A 7,518-nucleotide genomic window follows, 5' to 3' on the forward strand; every position below is an offset into this window, starting at 1 on the left:
CCTACTCACGGCCTTAAAAGTCAACGGGACCTGGGATTCCCAGCCGGTCACCCATACTGGTACTTGCCAGGCCTCAAGCTGGCTGGCGGCCGCGATCTGACGAGAGCAGGCACATTCAGCTTAGAATGCCCGTTGACAGCTCCTCCTCCTTCCTATGGGCTTTCTGCAGTGCGAACGCACCTCCGAAAAGGAAAGCAACCTACTCACGGCCTTAAAAGTCAACGGGACCTGGGATTCCCAGCCGGTCACCCATACTGGTACTTGCCAGGCCTCAAGCTGGCTGGCGGCCGCGATCTGACGAGAGCAGGCACATTCAGCTTAGAATGCCCGTTGACAGCTCCTCCTCCTTTCCTATGGGCTTTCTGCAGTGCGAACGCACCTCCGAAAAGGAAAGAAACCTACTCACGGCCTTAAAAGTCAACGGGACCTGGGATTCCCAGCCGGTCACCCATACTGGTACTTGCCAGGCCTCAAGCTGGCTGGCGGCCGCGATCTGACGAGAGCAGGCACATTCAGCTTAGAATGCCCGTTGACAGCTCCTCCTCCTTTCCTATGGGCTTTCTGCAGTGCGAACGCACCTCCGAAAAGGAAAGCAACCTACTCACGGCCTTAAAAGTCAACGGGACCTGGGATTCCCAGCCGGTCACCCATACTGGTACTTGCCAGGCCTCAAGCTGGCTGGCGGCCGCGATCTGACGAGAGCAGGCACATTCAGCTTAGAATGCCCGTTGACAGCTCCTCCTCCTTTCCTATGGGCTTTCTGCAGTGCGAACGCACCTCCGAAAAGGAAAGAACCTACTCACGGCCTTAAAAGTCAACGGGACCTGGGATTCCCAGCCGGTCACCCATACTGGTACTTGCCAGGCCTCAAGCTGGCTGGCGGCGCGATCTGACGAGAGCAGGCACATTCAGCTTAGAATGCCCGTTGACAGCTCCTCCTCCTTTCCTATGGGCTTTCTGCAGTGCGAACGCACCTCCGAAAAGGAAAGAAACCTACTCACGGCCTTAAAAGTCAACGGGACCTGGATTCCCAGCCGGTCACCCATACTGGTACTTGCCAGGCCTCAAGCTGGCTGGCGGCCGCGATCTGACGAGAGCAGGCACATTCAGCTTAGAATTCCCGTTGACAGCTCCTCCTCCTTTCCTATGGGCTTTCTGCAGTGCGAACGCACCTCCGAAAAGGAAAGAAACCTACTCACGGCCTTAAAAGTCAACGGGACCTGGGATTCCCAGCCGGTCACCCATACTGGTACTTGCCAGGCCTCAAGCTGGCTGGCGGCCGCGATCTGACGAGAGCAGGCACATTCAGCTTAGAATGCCGTTGACAGTCTCCTCCTTTCCTATGGGCTTTCTGCAGTGCGAACGCACCTCCGAAAAGGAAAGAAACCTACTCACGGCCTTAAAAGTCAACGGGACCTGGGATTCCCAGCCGGTCACCCATACTGGTACTTGCCAGCCTCAAGCTGGCTGGCGGCCGCGATCTGACGAGAGCAGAAGAGCAGGCACATTCAGCTTAGAATGCCCGTTGACAGCTCCTCCTCCTTTCCTATGGGCTTTCTGCAGTGCGAACGCACCTCCGAAAAGGAAAGCAACCTACTCACGGCCTTAAAAGTCAACGGGACCTGGGATTCCCAGCCGGTCACCCATACTGGTACTTGCCAGGCCTCAAGCTGGCTGGCGGCCGCGATCTGACGAGAGCAGGCACATTCAGCTTAGAATGCCCGTTGACAGCTCCTCCTCCTTTCCTATGGGCTTTCTGCAGTGCGAACGCACCTCCGAAAAGGAAAGCAACCTACTCACGGCCTTAAAAGTCAACGGGACCTGGGATTCCCAGCCGGTCACCCATACTGGTACTTGCCAGGCCTCAAGCTGGCTGGCGGCCGCGATCTGACGAGAGCAGGCACATTCAGCTTAGAATGCCCGTTGACAGCTCCTCCTCCTTTCCTATGGGCTTTCTGCAGTGCGAACGCACCTCCGAAAAGGAAAGAAACCTACTCACGGCCTTAAAAGTCAACGGGACCTGGGATTCCCAGCCGGTCACCCATACTGGTACTTGCCAGGCCTCAAGCTGGCTGGCGGCCGCGATCTGACGAGAGCAGGCACATTCAGCTTAGAATGCCCGTTGACAGCTCCTCCTCCTTTCCTATGGGCTTTCTGCAGTGCGAACGCACCTCCGAAAAGGAAAGCAACCTACTCACGGCCTTAAAAGTCAACGGGACCTGGGATTCCCAGCCGGTCACCCATACTGGTACTTGCCAGGCCTCAAGCTGGCTGGCGGCCGCGATCTGACGAGAGCAGGCACATTCAGCTTAGAATGCCCGTTGACAGCTCCGCCTCCTTTCCTATGGGCTTTCTGCAGTGCGAACGCACCTCCGAAAAGGAAAGGAACCTACTCACGGCCTTAAAAGTCAACGGGACCTGGGATTCCCAGCCGGTCACCCATACTGGTACTTGCCAGGCCTCAAGCTGGCTGGCGGCCGCGATCTGACGAGAGCAGGCACATTCAGCTTAGAATGCCCGTTGACAGCTCCTCCTCCTTTCCTATGGGCTTTCTGCAGTGCGAACGCACCTCCGAAAAGGAAAGAAACCTACTCACGGCCTTAAAAGTCAACGGGACCTGGGATTCCCAGCCGGTCACCCATACTGGTACTTGCCAGGCCTCAAGCTGGCTGGCGGCCGCGATCTGACGAGAGCAGGCACATTCAGCTTAGAATGCCCGTTGACAGCTCCTCCTCCTTTCCTATGGGCTTTCTGCAGTGCGAACGCACCTCCGAAACGGAAAGAAACCTACTCACGGCCTTAAAAGTCAACGGGACCTGGTATTCCCAGCCGGTCACCCATACTGGTACTTGCCAGGCCTCAAGCTGGCTGGCGGCCGCGATCTGACGAGAGCAGGCACATTCAGCTTAGAATGCCTGTTGACAGCTCCTCCTCCTTTCCTATGGGCTTTCTGCAGTGCGAACGCACCTCCGAAAAGGAAAGAAACCTACTCACGGCCTTAAAAGTCAACGGGACCTGGGATTCCCAGCCGGTCACCCATACTGGTACTTGCCAGGCCTCAAGCTGGCTGGCGGCCGCGATCTGACGAGAGCAGGCACATTCAGCTTAGAATGCCCGTTGACAGCTCCTCCTCCTTTGCTATGGGCTTTCTGCAGTGCGAACGCACCTCCGAAAAGGAAAGCAACCTACTCACGGCCTTAAAAGTCAACGGGACCTGGGATTCCCAGCCGGTCACCCATACTGGTACTTGCCAGGCCTCAAGCTGGCTGGCGGCCGCGATCTGACGAGAGCAGGCACATTCAGCTTAGAATGCCCGTTGACAGCTCCTCCTCCTTTCCTATGGGCTTTCTGCAGTGCGAACGCACCTCCGAAAAGGAAAGAAACCTACTCACGGCCTTAAAAGTCAACGGGACCTGGGATTCCCAGCCGGTCACCCATACTGGTACTTGCCAGGCCTCAAGCTGGCTGGCGGCCGCGATCTGACGAGAGCAGGCACATTCAGCTTAGAATTCCCGTTGACAGCTCCTCCTCCTTTCCTATGGGCTTTCTGCAGTGCGAACGCACCTCTGAAAAGGAAAGAAACCTACTCACGGCCTTAAAAGTCAACGGGACCTGGGATTCCCAGCCGGTCACCCATACTGGTACTTGCCAGGCCTCAAGCTGGCTGGCGGCCGCGATCTGACGAGAGCAGGCACATTCAGCTTAGAATGCCCGTTGACAGCTCCTCCTCCTTTCCTATGGGCTTTCTGCAGTGCGAACGCACCTCTGAAAAGGAAAGAAACCTACTCACGGCCTTAAAAGTCAACGGGACCTGGGATTCCCAGCCGGTCACCCATACTGGTACTTGCCAGGCCTCAAGCTGGCTGGCGGCCGCGATCTGACGAGAGCAGGCACATTCAGCTTAGAATGCCCGTTGACAGCTCCTCCTCCTTTCCTATGGGCTTTCTGCAGTGCGAACGCACCTCCGAAAAGGAAAGCAACCTACTCACAGCCTTAAAAGTCAACGGGACCTGGGATTCCCAGCCGGTCACCCATACTGGTACTTGCCAGGCCTCAAGCTGGCTGGCGGCCGCGATCTGACGAGAGCAGGCACATTCAGCTTAGAATGCCCGTTGACAGCTCCTCCTCCTTTCCTATGGGCTTTCTGCAGTGCGAACGCACCTCCGAAAAGGAAAGAAACCTACTCACGGCCTTAAAAGTCAACGGGACCTGGGATTCCCAGCCGGTCACCCATACTGGTACTTGCCAGGCCTCAAGCTGGCTGGCGGCCGCGATCTGACGAGAGCAGGCACATTCAGCTTAGAATGCCCGTTGACAGCTCCTCCTCCTTTCCTATGGGCTTTCTGCAGTGCGAACGCACCTCCGAAAAGGAAAGCAACCTACTCACGGCCTTAAAAGTCAACGGGACCTGGGATTCCCAGTCGGTCACCCATACTGGTACTTGCCAGGCCTCAAGCTGGCTGGCGGCCGCGATCTGACGAGAGCAGGCACATTCAGCTTAGAATGCCCGTTGACAGCTCCTCCTCCTTTCCTATGGGCTTTCTGCAGTGCGAACGCACCTCCGAAAAGGAAAGAAACCTACTCACGGCCTTAAAAGTCAACGGGACCTGAGATTCCCAGCCGGTCACCCATACTGGTACTTGCCAGGCCTCAAGCTGGCTGGCGGCCGCAATCTGACGAGAGCAGGCACATTCAGCTTAGAATGCCCGTTGACAGCTCCTCCTCCTTTCCTATGGGCTTTCTGCAGTGCGAACGCACCTCCGAAAAGGAAAGAAACCTACTCACGGCCTTAAAAGTCAACGGGACCTGGGATTCCCAGCCGGTCACCCATACTGGTACTTGCCAGGCCTTAAGCTGGCTGGCGGCCGCGATCTGACGAGAGCAGGCACATTCAGCTTAGAATGCCCGTTGACAGCTCCTCCTCCTTTCCTATGGGCTTTCTGCAGTGCGAACGCACCTCCGAAAAGGAAAGCAACCTACTCACGGCCTTAAAAGTCAACGGGACCTGGGATTCCCAGCCGGTCACCCATACTGGTACTTGCCAGGCCTCAAGCTGGCTGGCGGCCGCGATCTGACGAGAGCAGGCACATTCAGCTTAGAATGCCCGTTGACAGCTCTCCTCCTTTCCTATGGGCTTTCTGCAGTGCGAACGCACCTCCGAAAAGGAAAGAAACCTACTCACGGCCTTAAAAGTCAACGGGACCTGGGATTCCCAGCCGGTCACCCATACTGGTACTTGCCAGGCCTCAAGCTGGCTGGCGGCCGCGATCTGACGAGAGCAGGCACATTCAGCTTAGAATGCCCGTTGACAGCTCCTCCTCCTTTCCTATGGGCTTTCTGCAGTGCGAACGCACCTCCGAAAAGGAAAGCAACCTACTCACGGCCTTAAAAGTCAACGGGACCTGGGATTCCCAGCCGGTCACCCATACTGGTACTTGCCAGGCCTCAAGCTGGCTGGCGGCCGCGATCTGACGAGAGCAGGCACATTCAGCTTAGAATGCCCGTTGACAGCTCCTCCTCCTTTCCTATGGGCTTTCTGCAGTGCGAACGCACCTCCGAAAAGGAAAGCAACCTACTCAGGGCCTTAAAAGTCAACGGGATCTGGGATTCCCAGCCGGTCACCCATACTGGTACTTGCCAGGCCTCAAGCTGGCTGGCGGCCGCGATCTGACGAGAGCAGGCACATTCAGCTTAGAATGCCCGTTGACAGCTCCTCCTCCTTTCCTATGGGCTTTCTGCAGTGCGAACGCACCTCCGAAAAGGAAAGAAACCTACTCACGGCCTTAGAAGTCAACGGGACCTGGGATTCCCAGCCGGTCACCCATACTGGTACTTGCCAGGCCTCAAGCTGGCTGGCGGCCGCGATCTGACGAGAGCAGGCACATTCAGCTTAGAATGCCCGTTGACAGCTCCTCCTCCTTTCCTATGGGCTTTCTGCAGTGCGAACGCACCTCCGAAAAGGAAAGAAACCTACTCACGGCCTTAGAAGTCAACGGGACCTGGGATTCCCAGCCGGTCACCCATACTGGTACTTGCCAGGCCTCAAGCTGGCTGGTGGCTGCGATCTGACGAGAGCAGGCACATTCAGCTTAGAATGCCCGTTGACAGCTCCTCCTCCTTTCCTATGGGCTTTCTGCAGTGCGAACGCACCTCCGAAAAGGAAAGCAACCTACTCACGGCCTTAAAAGTCAACGGGACCTGGGATTCCCAGCCAGGTCACCCATACTGGTACTTGCCAGGCCTCAAGCTGGCTGGCGGCCGCGATCTGACGAGAGCAGGCACATTCAGCTTAGAATGCCCGTTGACAGCTCCTCCTCCTTTCCTATGGGCTTTCTGCAGTGCGAACGCACCTCCGAAAAGGAAAGAAACCTACTCACGGCCTTAAAAGTCAACGGGACCTGGGATTCCCAGCCGGTCACCCATACTGGTACTTGCCAGGCCTCAAGCTGGCTGGCGGCCGCGATCTGACGAGAGCAGGCACATTCAGCTTAGAATGCCCGTTGACAGCTCCTCCTCCTTTCCTATGGGCTTTCTGCAGTGCGAACGCACCTCCGAAAAGGAAAGAAACCTACTCACGGCCTTAAAAGTCAACGGGACCTGGGATTCCCAGCCGGTCACCCATACTGGTACTTGCCAGGCCTCAAGCTGGCTGGCGGCCGCGATCTGACGAGAGCAGGCACATTCAGCTTAGAATGCCCGTTGACAGCTCCTCCTCCTTTCCTATGGGCTTTCTGCAGTGCGAACGCACCTCCGAAAAGGAAAGCAACCTACTCACGGCCTTAAAAGTCAACGGGACCTGGGATTCCCAGCCGTTCACCCATACTGGTACTTGCCAGGCCTCAAGCTGGCTGGCGGCCGCGATCTGACGAGAGCAGGCACATTCAGCTTAGAATGCCCGTTGACAGCTCCTCCTCCTTTCCTATGGGCTTTCTGCAGTGCGAACGCACCTCCGAAAAGGAAAGAAACCTACTCACGGCCTTAAAAGTCAACGGGACCTGGGATTCCCAGCCGGTCACCCATACTGGTACTTGCCAGGCCTCAAGCTGGCTGGCGGCCGCGATCTGACGAGAGCAGGCACATTCAGCTTAGAATGCCCGTTGACAGCTCCTCCTCCTTTCCTATGGGCTTTCTGCAGTGCGAACGCACCTCCGAAAAGGAAAGAAACCTACTCACGGCCTTAAAAGTCAACGGGACCTGGGATTCCCAGCTGGTCACCCATACTGGTACTTGCCAGGCCTCAAGCTGGCTGGCGGCCGCGATCTGACGAGAGCAGGCACATTCAGCTTAGAATTCCCGTTGACAGCTCCTCCTCCTTTCCTATGGGCTTTCTGCAGTGCGAACGCACCTCCGAAAAGGAAAGAAACCTACTCACGGCCTTAAAAGTCAACGGGACCTGGGATTCCCAGCCGGTCACCCATACTGGTACTTGCCAGGCCTCAAGCTGGCTGGCGGCCGCGATCTGACGAGAGCAGGCACATTCAGCTTAGAATGCCCGTTGACAGCTCCTCCTCCTTTCCA

General features: G+C 56.8%; 35 pseudogenes; all 35 read right to left on the reverse strand.

Moving 5' to 3' along the window:
• Positions 1 to 18: 18 nt before the first annotated feature.
• On the reverse strand, positions 19 to 137 carry LOC136602284 (5S ribosomal RNA; annotated as a pseudogene).
• A 79-nt stretch (positions 138 to 216) lies between these two features.
• On the reverse strand, positions 217 to 335 carry LOC136602285 (5S ribosomal RNA; annotated as a pseudogene).
• An 80-nt stretch (positions 336 to 415) lies between these two features.
• LOC136602286 (5S ribosomal RNA) lies at positions 416 to 534 on the reverse strand (annotated as a pseudogene).
• An 80-nt stretch (positions 535 to 614) lies between these two features.
• LOC136602287 (5S ribosomal RNA) lies at positions 615 to 733 on the reverse strand (annotated as a pseudogene).
• A 277-nt stretch (positions 734 to 1,010) lies between these two features.
• On the reverse strand, positions 1,011 to 1,128 carry LOC136602340 (5S ribosomal RNA; annotated as a pseudogene).
• A 482-nt stretch (positions 1,129 to 1,610) lies between these two features.
• LOC136602288 (5S ribosomal RNA) lies at positions 1,611 to 1,729 on the reverse strand (annotated as a pseudogene).
• Positions 1,730 to 1,809: 80 nt separating this feature from the next.
• Positions 1,810 to 1,928, reverse strand: LOC136602289 (5S ribosomal RNA; annotated as a pseudogene).
• An 80-nt stretch (positions 1,929 to 2,008) lies between these two features.
• Positions 2,009 to 2,127, reverse strand: LOC136602290 (5S ribosomal RNA; annotated as a pseudogene).
• Positions 2,128 to 2,207: 80 nt separating this feature from the next.
• On the reverse strand, positions 2,208 to 2,326 carry LOC136602292 (5S ribosomal RNA; annotated as a pseudogene).
• An 80-nt stretch (positions 2,327 to 2,406) lies between these two features.
• Positions 2,407 to 2,525, reverse strand: LOC136602294 (5S ribosomal RNA; annotated as a pseudogene).
• An 80-nt stretch (positions 2,526 to 2,605) lies between these two features.
• On the reverse strand, positions 2,606 to 2,724 carry LOC136602295 (5S ribosomal RNA; annotated as a pseudogene).
• Positions 2,725 to 2,804: 80 nt separating this feature from the next.
• LOC136602358 (5S ribosomal RNA) lies at positions 2,805 to 2,923 on the reverse strand (annotated as a pseudogene).
• Positions 2,924 to 3,003: 80 nt separating this feature from the next.
• Positions 3,004 to 3,122, reverse strand: LOC136602296 (5S ribosomal RNA; annotated as a pseudogene).
• An 80-nt stretch (positions 3,123 to 3,202) lies between these two features.
• LOC136602297 (5S ribosomal RNA) lies at positions 3,203 to 3,321 on the reverse strand (annotated as a pseudogene).
• An 80-nt stretch (positions 3,322 to 3,401) lies between these two features.
• On the reverse strand, positions 3,402 to 3,520 carry LOC136602339 (5S ribosomal RNA; annotated as a pseudogene).
• An 80-nt stretch (positions 3,521 to 3,600) lies between these two features.
• LOC136602298 (5S ribosomal RNA) lies at positions 3,601 to 3,719 on the reverse strand (annotated as a pseudogene).
• Positions 3,720 to 3,799: 80 nt separating this feature from the next.
• LOC136602299 (5S ribosomal RNA) lies at positions 3,800 to 3,918 on the reverse strand (annotated as a pseudogene).
• Positions 3,919 to 3,998: 80 nt separating this feature from the next.
• Positions 3,999 to 4,117, reverse strand: LOC136602300 (5S ribosomal RNA; annotated as a pseudogene).
• Positions 4,118 to 4,197: 80 nt separating this feature from the next.
• On the reverse strand, positions 4,198 to 4,316 carry LOC136602403 (5S ribosomal RNA; annotated as a pseudogene).
• An 80-nt stretch (positions 4,317 to 4,396) lies between these two features.
• LOC136602341 (5S ribosomal RNA) lies at positions 4,397 to 4,515 on the reverse strand (annotated as a pseudogene).
• An 80-nt stretch (positions 4,516 to 4,595) lies between these two features.
• LOC136602385 (5S ribosomal RNA) lies at positions 4,596 to 4,714 on the reverse strand (annotated as a pseudogene).
• An 80-nt stretch (positions 4,715 to 4,794) lies between these two features.
• Positions 4,795 to 4,913, reverse strand: LOC136602207 (5S ribosomal RNA; annotated as a pseudogene).
• Positions 4,914 to 4,993: 80 nt separating this feature from the next.
• LOC136602405 (5S ribosomal RNA) lies at positions 4,994 to 5,112 on the reverse strand (annotated as a pseudogene).
• Positions 5,113 to 5,191: 79 nt separating this feature from the next.
• On the reverse strand, positions 5,192 to 5,310 carry LOC136602406 (5S ribosomal RNA; annotated as a pseudogene).
• Positions 5,311 to 5,390: 80 nt separating this feature from the next.
• On the reverse strand, positions 5,391 to 5,509 carry LOC136602407 (5S ribosomal RNA; annotated as a pseudogene).
• An 80-nt stretch (positions 5,510 to 5,589) lies between these two features.
• On the reverse strand, positions 5,590 to 5,708 carry LOC136602378 (5S ribosomal RNA; annotated as a pseudogene).
• An 80-nt stretch (positions 5,709 to 5,788) lies between these two features.
• On the reverse strand, positions 5,789 to 5,907 carry LOC136602408 (5S ribosomal RNA; annotated as a pseudogene).
• An 80-nt stretch (positions 5,908 to 5,987) lies between these two features.
• On the reverse strand, positions 5,988 to 6,106 carry LOC136602424 (5S ribosomal RNA; annotated as a pseudogene).
• Positions 6,107 to 6,186: 80 nt separating this feature from the next.
• Positions 6,187 to 6,306, reverse strand: LOC136602386 (5S ribosomal RNA; annotated as a pseudogene).
• Positions 6,307 to 6,386: 80 nt separating this feature from the next.
• Positions 6,387 to 6,505, reverse strand: LOC136602409 (5S ribosomal RNA; annotated as a pseudogene).
• An 80-nt stretch (positions 6,506 to 6,585) lies between these two features.
• On the reverse strand, positions 6,586 to 6,704 carry LOC136602410 (5S ribosomal RNA; annotated as a pseudogene).
• Positions 6,705 to 6,784: 80 nt separating this feature from the next.
• LOC136602389 (5S ribosomal RNA) lies at positions 6,785 to 6,903 on the reverse strand (annotated as a pseudogene).
• An 80-nt stretch (positions 6,904 to 6,983) lies between these two features.
• Positions 6,984 to 7,102, reverse strand: LOC136602411 (5S ribosomal RNA; annotated as a pseudogene).
• Positions 7,103 to 7,182: 80 nt separating this feature from the next.
• Positions 7,183 to 7,301, reverse strand: LOC136602331 (5S ribosomal RNA; annotated as a pseudogene).
• An 80-nt stretch (positions 7,302 to 7,381) lies between these two features.
• Positions 7,382 to 7,500, reverse strand: LOC136602413 (5S ribosomal RNA; annotated as a pseudogene).
• Between the last annotated feature and the right edge of the window lie 18 nt (positions 7,501 to 7,518).

Source organism: Eleutherodactylus coqui, unplaced genomic scaffold (genome assembly GCF_035609145.1).
Source record: "Eleutherodactylus coqui strain aEleCoq1 unplaced genomic scaffold, aEleCoq1.hap1 HAP1_SCAFFOLD_638, whole genome shotgun sequence".
In the NCBI taxonomy this organism is placed as follows: Eukaryota; Metazoa; Chordata; class Amphibia; order Anura; family Eleutherodactylidae; genus Eleutherodactylus; species Eleutherodactylus coqui.